This window comes from Botryllus schlosseri, chromosome 7 (genome assembly GCF_051294905.1).
Source record: "Botryllus schlosseri isolate E-star chromosome 7, Bs_hap1, whole genome shotgun sequence".
NCBI classification, from domain to species: Eukaryota; Metazoa; Chordata; class Ascidiacea; order Stolidobranchia; family Styelidae; genus Botryllus; species Botryllus schlosseri.
This window is the reverse complement of record NC_137242.1, coordinates 15072760-15082144: the sequence shown is the minus strand read 5'-3', so window position 1 is coordinate 15082144 and position 9385 is coordinate 15072760. Positions and strand designations below refer to the sequence as shown.

The 9385-nt window shown below is 39.1% G+C and overlaps 2 long non-coding RNA genes across 6 annotated transcripts; both read left to right on the top strand.

Moving 5' to 3' along the window:
* Nucleotides 1-5923: 5923 nt before the first annotated feature.
* On the top strand, nucleotides 5924-6494 carry LOC145442407 (uncharacterized). The gene is made up of 2 exons (XR_013916060.1): nucleotides 5924-6061; nucleotides 6342-6494. It is a non-coding gene; the product is annotated as an uncharacterized LOC145442407 (long non-coding RNA).
* A 396-nt stretch (nucleotides 6495-6890) lies between these two features.
* Nucleotides 6891-9296, top strand: LOC145442403 (uncharacterized). Of its 5 annotated transcripts, XR_013916053.1 has the most exons (6): nucleotides 7321-7478; nucleotides 7786-7863; nucleotides 8252-8338; nucleotides 8511-8599; nucleotides 8660-8723; nucleotides 8849-9296. It is a non-coding gene; the product is annotated as an uncharacterized LOC145442403 (long non-coding RNA). The 5 variants fall into 5 exon arrangements; XR_013916056.1 differs by lacking the exons at nucleotides 7321-7478; nucleotides 7786-7863 and adding an exon at nucleotides 6891-7297; XR_013916057.1 differs by lacking the exon at nucleotides 7786-7863 and having other exon boundaries at nucleotides 7315-7478; nucleotides 8784-9296.
* Nucleotides 9297-9385: the final 89 nt, after the last annotated feature.

The following is a 9385-nucleotide window of genomic DNA, read 5'->3' as shown; positions in this document are numbered from 1 at the left end:
CGCGGTAATGACGAGATATAAAATCGGCTCAGTCGTGCAATAAAGTTTAGAAATTCAATCTACTTAATATTTTTATACACAGAAGACTCTTTTAAATCAAGATACAGCAACAGCACTATATTTAGGGTATAAGATTTATCATAGTGACAGACTTTCACGGATATCATGTACATAAATAAACTTCAGTCATGCATATAAGTATTTACCTGGATACTCGAATAACGTGGCATTAATTCAATCAGTTTTACGTCAACCACCTATTGTAAATTTGAAAAAACCAGTTGGAATACAATAATATTGTTATATTTTATATCATAATTTTTTTGTACGATTTTCACCTGTAAGCTATTTAGTGTAGTTTCTCGAAAATGTGCGGCAATGGTCTGACATATTATCTTCAATTGTTCAACTCATCTGTCCTGATATCTTTCATTTGTTGTTCTGGTGTCTCGGTAGAACCTATCCCCTTACTAATCAATCAACAAGATGATCAGGAAATATGACTGAATAGGAAGTGAACTTTTAGGCTCATGTTTGAGCTCAAGTTTTCGATATGCAGATACGAATTTTCGGACCAACTGTTTGTAGTTGGGTGCTTTCTGATTGTCTAAAAAGTTTTATTTACTACATTTACTACATCTCAGGAGAAATTTCATGCAGTGAACTCCTTCCTAATGTGAAATTGGAATCTTTCATCGATATCCGAATATACCAGATACCAGATTTGAGCTTCCCGTTTGATAGTGTTACTAGGTATACCCACTTTGTTGACACAGCGGAAAATTATCCATTTACCAGTCAAAAGAAATGAGACACACATGAGTATTGTAGTTAAGCCTTCCAAGGACAAATGTTAGAGTTTTATACTCCTCTTAAATCTTGGTAGAATGACCAATTGATACAGGAGAATATGAATTTCCGTTGTGCAAATGTACAATTTTGAGGCTTGACAAACTGCTTTTTGACAAACAAATATTTCGCATCATGTCATGTTAATACTGATAGAATGACTGAGAATGACATGAGGGTTCTTCAAAGTCAATTAGCTATTTATGCGCAGTATAAAATTGGAAAAAATTACGATTTTCTTCCTACCAAGTGAAATATTTAAGGAAAAATACAGTAATTTTGGGCTTTTTTAGGGGTGTAAATATCTTCTGACAGAGAGCCAATCTGACAAAACTAATGTGATATTCGTAATCAGCAACCTCAAAAACCCTAGAAACGGCTCTCAGATGTTCTGCCTAAATTTTTTTTTTTCATTTGTTGACCAGTGTAATTGATACCTCGTAGGATGTATCAATACGAATCAAGCTGTCTGTACCTTCCGCATAGTTCAATTTGCAGCTTTTGATAGTTAATGCAAACGAATTGAGACTGTTTTCAAAACTACTTACTGAGTAGATTTTAAATCAGTCAATTCTACTTCTACTTCAAGTAGTTTTAGGTGGCTTATGGAAGAAGTACTTCTACTCGTACTTGAGTAGAATTTTTCGTCGCTACTTCTACTTCTACTTGAGTAGCTTTCTTGACTACTTTGACCACCTCTGGTCAATACCCAGGAGAGCCCTGCTATACTGTTAGGTTGGTGCGGTTATCTGCTTAAGTGTTTTAATCAGGTCCGAAAAAAATTTCTCCCTTCCCCCCTTCTGCCCAAAAAAGCACTGATCTTGGGGCCACCATAGGGTAGTCGATGTTACGTGTTGGGCACTTACTATACGCATTTGGCTGTGAAATTTTATGTATGAATTCTGTCTATAATATTGATTCTTCCATATAATAGGCTACTATAAAATGCACCAACAGGTTGCACATCCGGTGATTTCCAGCCTTTTATGGTCGCGACCTCATTTCCCATTTGAAAATGTTCCGTGGCAAAGCTCAAAACTTGATAAGCTGATTAGTGATTACTAAAAAGATTCAGCTTGCCCAAACTTATCTCACGGCCTAGGAAGCTGATTACGTCCAACATCATCGCGATCCCCAGATAAAGACGAACGACCCCAAGATTTGGAACCCCTCTCTGTGACCGCAGCATCCAATCGACCTTAACCACCTCTAGGAATATACCGGTATATCTTATAATTACGGTTACAATCAAACTTATTTCAGTAAGTGATGGTTATTTATATTTATTTTGATTGCATTTTGGGCGAAGGTATAGTGCCAGGTGCCCATACCAATATCATCATACCTTGCATTAACTCGCGCGCAGCGCGAAGAACAATTTTGAATAGCATAAATCTGCTTGAAAATAATATTGTTTATGTTGATTTACGAAAAAAAATTTGAGCCTGCTTGAAGCCTTCAAAATTCCGGACATTTTGGCATATTCTATCATATTATCGATTCTCAGTCCCCTGTAATGGGCCGGCCGTGCAACCAGATTTGCCATTCAGTTGCCGTTACTCAGAAGCCTATAATGGGCCGGCTGTGCCACAAAAGATTTCCTCTGATATTCACAACTCGGCCACCCGTAATGGGCCGGCTGATGCGTCCAAATTTAATCGAGGCTTTCACACTTGTGAAATGTCCATTGATAGTTCTACGAACTCTGCAACTGTTACCACTAACAATAGTTGAGTTGCTACATTCTGCTCAATACCCTGTTATTACACCTTCATCTCCTCGAAGTCATCAGGATGAAGCCCGTGTTAATCCAAATTCCAACGATTTCGTTGAATATGTCAAAAAGAAAACAGCATTGACTCGGTCACCATTTGGCCCGGTCAACTATGAATTTTATTGTTCACTCGAACCCGAAGATGTTGATCTAAGCGTACCGCACAAGAAGTACTCAAAGAATCCGCGCAAATCTGCAATAGAGGTGAATACTACATCGATGGATTCAAGCTCGATGCATCGATATGTCGCTGAAAAGGAGCTACGTTCATCATGTATCCTGTGTCAAGATCTTCATCCTCTCTTCAACTTTGAAGACATCCAAAAGATGCAAGTTCAGCAACGTCATGGATACGCAGAAGAGAGTCTGTTACGCCGTAATTGTTTGTTCTGTGATCATGATCACAATTATGACCCATCCACTTGTCATTGCAAAATTCATGGATGTGGCTGTGCTCAAAGCACTTTATTACATGACGCATACAAATGTTCGTTATATCCTAAATCGATTTCTGTTGCCGGGAACAACACGGTTACGGATCTATCTCCTGCAATTGCCGAGAGAAGTTGTCTGGTACATCTGTCTACACCTTTTGTGACAATCACCTGTCTGGTAGCTTCTACCGGTTTTATTACATGTGCATTCCTTGTCAATGGGGCTACCAACTGGCTGTGTACTTTCTTTTTTCTAAACCAATTGGTTATCAGTGGTGAACCGCTGACTTATTTAATAAATACCGCTGCCTTCCTTCTCCGCCAGCCTCAATTTGTGCCCATTTCCGTTAAAGGAATCGGGTAAAGCACAGGCATCAACTTGCATGATGTATTAGCTACTTGTCACTTTCCCGTTATTGAAAATCTACTCCCAAGCGCAGACATTGTTGCACAATGCACATGCACAATGATACCTGAAGGACGTGTCCAATGTCCACCCAATTATTGATGTATATGATTTTTACTGTATTATTGGTAACAAGTTCTTATGCGTTACCTGGATTACGAAGTCAGCAGTTACTTTATGATAACTTGGCCACTCTTTATGGGTTGTGACAAAACCCTTCGAACAAATTAGGTGTATTCCACTGAGGTTAATTTCCTTGATTGCAATAACAAGACTTCTGTTATTGTTGAAAATGTCACGAGACACTATTTTTTCTGCATTTCATGCCAATTTTACTCATCCTAATTGTCAATTCACTTCTAATTCATCGCTCATTTGGGCATTATGTCGATTTTGAATACTTGAATGTCCATGGGCAGCAGCAGATCTGACTACAGATGACTTCTCACATCTTTGGAGACACTTGTGCTCCTGATATTGCACAATTTTGTGTTTGCAAAATAATTGCCTGCGACGTGCTTATGTCGATAAGGCAGCCCTTTATTGTATCCTAATCATGCTTCCTGACTGTAATGGCTTGGTCAGGAGAGTGAGGTTTTGTACTGTAAGTAGAACCTACGAACATAATATTCGTAAGTTCATATTCGTACAACCACCCTGTGTATTTTTACATTTTGTTAATATTCATTACCACCGCTCATCAGTCATTGTGACTCTATGTATTTGCTTTGGCAGTTCACAGTTCGTCACAGGGCCTGCTATGTCACAGTGGATATTATTTGCTTTATGGCTCACTCGCCACTTATACTACTTTGGAGCGCACGTATGTTCAAATTGTTCATTTACGTGAGCGACGAGGTGAGAGTAGCCAGCTTTGTTTTGTTGTTGTTGGTGGTCTGTTCATTTATTGTTTTATTTACTGGAGTATTTGGTCTCACCAGGATATTACCAGCAATTTTTCAACGGTATTTTAATAAGATATTCGTCCACTTGGAGTTCTTGTTTCGTACCAGTTGAGAGAGGAGATCCAGAGTCAGCCTACTCCAATCACATTCTTCATAAGTCTCTACTTGGAGACGACAGTCTAGAAAGTTTTTAAGGTGGTATGCTAAACAGCTTTAAAACTAAAAAAAAAAAGACAGAATCCACTTTTCCAGATTTGGACACGCCATGAACATGCTAGATTGCGAAACATCAGTTTCAAACGTTATGATGAGCCATTTATACTGTGATGAATTATTTGATATGGACGAAGGGCGACAATTTGGTGTGAACGGAACCACGCCAACCCTCTACCTCAACTATATTCACCGATACTTTCGGGAAATCGTACTGGTCACTCCGTATCCAGCACTGCGCACGAAGCGCGACGAAAATTCTGGGCCTTACTAAACTTTTATGAAAATTAAATGTTGATACTCCGTGAAAACAGCCCCGACATTCCTTAGACTATCTTCCTGATTGGAAGATTGAACTACTTCTACTTGACAAACTGAAAATAGCGAAAAGTAAGTTAGTAGATCACAATATATTACGAAGTAGAAGTAAAAGTAGCGAAAATTTGATCTACTTGGGTAAGTACCAGAAGTAGAGGAAAACTACTTGAGTACTTCGAAAAAGTAGAGGTACTTCGTTACTGACCACCTCTGGACATAACCTTACAAGGAAATATCTTATTTATCCATACCTTTGTATCGTTCTACGCAGGGCTTTGGAGCCGGAGCAAGGAGCCGTGCATTTTCAGCGGAGCCGGTTGTTTGAACGGTAGCTCCGGCTCTGATGTATTTCATAAGATGTTTGTGCTTTTACTGATGGTTCGATGCACATAATTTTACGATAATCGTTCACAATATCAAGAATTGTTGCCTCGTTGGCACCACATTTTCGAACTAACCAGTAATTATGTTCACACATAGGCACCAAACCTGGGTGGCTGGATTTGCCGCGCTTACTCCGTAATTATAGTTTATTATGGGTATACCCGCAATGTCGTTTTCAGCACAACGATGGCCAATTATGTGGTTCGAAAAAATAATAAAAACCATGCATGTTACAAAACGGGATTGATGCTTATGTGGGTTAAACAATTTACCTAATTAGTAATGAGACGAATACACAAGCGACGCCAGAGAATTAAAACGTGACCTTGCAGCACATTTCGATTTGGAGTCGGGCATGCCGCACACCAAGACACTTAGGGTGGATTGCACAGATGTCGATTAATTCCTAATCGCCGATTAAACGTCAGTAATCGGCTGGCTTCCGTGGCACAGATGCCGATCTGCCACTGATCGGTGAATTTTAATCGACCAAATGTTATCCGCCGAGAGAGGTGTCTAGAAAGTTAACTCTTTCGACGCCGAGCTAAATTTGACGATTGTCTTCAAAACGCCGCGATTTTCACCAAATAACCCCAATTTCAACCGATCGTAACTTCGTCGCTACCTTAGCTACCGAGACGTACCTACGTCCGTATTGTAGCCGCGAACGATATCTATCTAATGATGCGTAACGTGCCTTGATTGATCCTGTCGTGTTGCTAGGACAGGCTTCGGTACGAACTGAAGTTTGGCTGATTTCAGGCGCGCTGCTGCCAAGGTATGGATTTTGTTGGTGTTTCTATGGTACTTATAGATTAGCTGTGACGTTGTAAATTTCACAGAATATTTTTATTATATTATATATTGATAATATATTATCCTTAAATCGTTAATTCCTTCTCAATGGCAACGCGGAGGTTCAGAACCGTCGTGAAATACTGCTGCCGACATGATCTTCGGCCGTAGATGCTTCAAGATTATCATTGTGACGTCAAATCCACAATAATGGCTCGAAAATTTGACTTTTGCTAGTACCGGTACTCAAGTTTGTTTTTCAGGCGCAGTAACATGCCGACGGAGCCCATTTGTGTACGATTACAAGCAACGATCTGCACAAAAACATCATTATTTGTCTCCGTTGAGTCCTCGTCATCTCCCGACGCAATTTTACGTTTGAAAAACTTGAATAAATACGTATATATTGGTGTGAAGTCTGTGTTGTCGCAGTACATGTACTGACTTGGTGGCTTTAGTAGATCCGTATATTAACTTAACGCGCGATGTGTCGCTAAAGATTGGTGATAATGATGTAAAATGTCATTAGGTATTGACATCTGTTGAAAATCGTTACCGTCGTGGAAATATATATCGAATGAAGTTACTATTCCGTACAGGTAATCCAACGAAATTGCCTCTTAGTAGCAAGTCTTGAATTTCGAATTCATTACCGCACAATGCCCCGACTGCCATGAACGGAAAACGGCATGTCAGATTTTCGAGACAAAAATACGCTCTCTCGATTTAGCGAACATATGGGGATACGCGGCGTTTTGAAGACAATCTCTAGCGAACATATGGGGATACGCGGCGTCGAAAGAGTTAATCGGCTGTGTGCTTCGCGTTGACTGCGGTCCGGGCTGGCTATAGGTACACTAGTATTTGGTATTGAGATGGTGTTAACTGCATGCTCTGACGTGCAGTTGCGGTATTAGCTGAAAATATTGTACTCAGACCTACTACAACTGTTGGCGCATATTATGGGCGTGGGCCTACCACAGCCGATAGTACCTTATGCTATGATTACCGGTATGACATTTTTTACAGACTGTGTGTACAGTGTACAGTGTACACTGTACAGAATTCGATAGTATACTTTGGTAATAAAATACGAGGACGGAAAATTGCAATAGACAAGAAGAGTTTAGAATAATTGAATTGATAGAAGAATATATTGAAACCAAGGAAGACAAAAAGACTGATGGCAAAACAAAAGATGCGGCCTGAGATGTAATGAGTAAGAAATATGCAGCTATGAATACTAGTCCTGCGCGTGTAGCCGTACAACTGGCCAAATCCAGAATGTATTGAAAAATTTGAAACGAAAAGCAAAAAAGATATATGCATCACGACGCGTCGAACGGGCCAAAACTGGCCCACCTCCAGTTGACGAACTCCTTGGAAAAGGTTTTTGATAGGTAATTTTGCTGGCAATTCTTTAAAATTCGCAGTAGGAGATGTATTGTTTCCATCCCTGTTTATCGTGACTCTCTGCGTGCTTCATACTCGCGTTTTAACGCTCGTTTTGAACTGAATAGACAAATTTTGATGATCATGAAAACCATGGATTTATGGTCTTTTTGTAATTCCCAACAAACTAACCATAGCCAGAGACTGCTGCACGTCATCAGCTATACGAAAACGACACATGGGGAACACTGCTCGGCAAATTCCTAATCTGAAATTGATTTTTATAGCACTGGTATATTTATTATCACTTTTCAGACCTTATTCCATCTCAAATTGAATGTTTGAAACATCGGTATGACTACGATTGCGTATTCGATAGTCACATGAACAATGGTGAGTGCATTTAGGACATCAACTTTTTTAATATGTTACAACCAACGGCAGAGGAACTTGCATCCAATTTTAACTTGCAACAGTCAGGCTTTGCTACTGTGCGTGTGCAGGTGCCTGAGCAGTATCGTTGGCCATTATTATTGTTAGGCTTGCAACTTGACTTGAAGATTTGACTTCGAGTCAGGATTTCTCCTATCGTATGTCATATTGAAGCAGTGAATCGAGTCAAATCCATTCATCCTATTACAACTCGAGTCAAGTCATGATTTTAGTCCTCCATCCTTCCTATGTTTCGCGGGGTTAAGATAAACCGTGAAAAAAATCATTTGAAAGTAACTTATCTAATGTATTTCGCTAACCAAAATTTTTAAATAAAATGTTTATTCAGATGCATATTCCGAAGATTCAGTTTGCACCTTCATCATCGACGAGGATGTGAACACAGAGGCTGGTTCTTCATGTCACAACAGCGATGGTAAGTTGAGGTACTAATTTGAAATCCATATGAATAGTGTTGGTACTAACATAGCCACACGAATACTTCAAATAGAACATTGCGGGTTGTTTTGATATACATTAACATTGCTCTATTGAATTTGAACTCTATTGAATCAATACAACTGTTGTTAACCATAGTTTTCTTGCAGCAAATGAAATTGCTGCCTTTTCGTTGCTGATGGCGATGTGACGCTTCCTTCAGTTCCCTCGACAGACTTCAGGATGGAACACCAGACCGGTAAGTGTTAGCATACAATGATGGTGATGCAATCCACAGTTTATTCATTACTACATTTAGATATGCAAGATGAAACAGAGAACACAAAAAGCTCAACGGCAATTGTCTTGAAAAAGAGAGCCAGGTGTGTTGCTGAAAAATCATATTTTAACTATAATTTTGGTGATCAAAATGTGGTGTTCAGAAATGAGCGTCCTGGAAATGGCAAAGGAGCAGCATGATATCAGAATGAAAAATTTTGAATTACAGATGCATATCAAGTACCAGAAACTGGAAATGGAAAAAGAACTGCAAAATTGAGAAAATACAGCAACAAATCGAAATAGCACAAAAACCAGACTTGGACAACTAGTTAATTGGCTGTATAATTAGAATAGTAAGTGCAAAATGCCAGTGCAAAATGCCAGTGGCAAAATGCCACTGGCATTTTGCACTAACTTAGTTTCTGGTTTTGCTGAAAATTCTACAGTAGAACTCTACAATACTTAGTAGAGTTGTGCAGATTTCCAAATTTTCACATATTCAGTAATCCCTATTTTGATTTAATTCAAAAATAACTACTGTGTCTATAATTCTATTCCAATTTGGAAAATATGCAGCCATAATTATCATCATAGTCTAATAATTTTGAAAAGCTGATTTTCTAGTTGTCCAATTCTGACTACAGCATAGGTTACTGGATCTCGTAATAAAAATAATTGACGAGGAATTGGAATGTGTGGTTATTGGTGTTCAAACACGAGATGAAATACTCGAGACATTGTAGAGAAGTGATTTTAAACAATC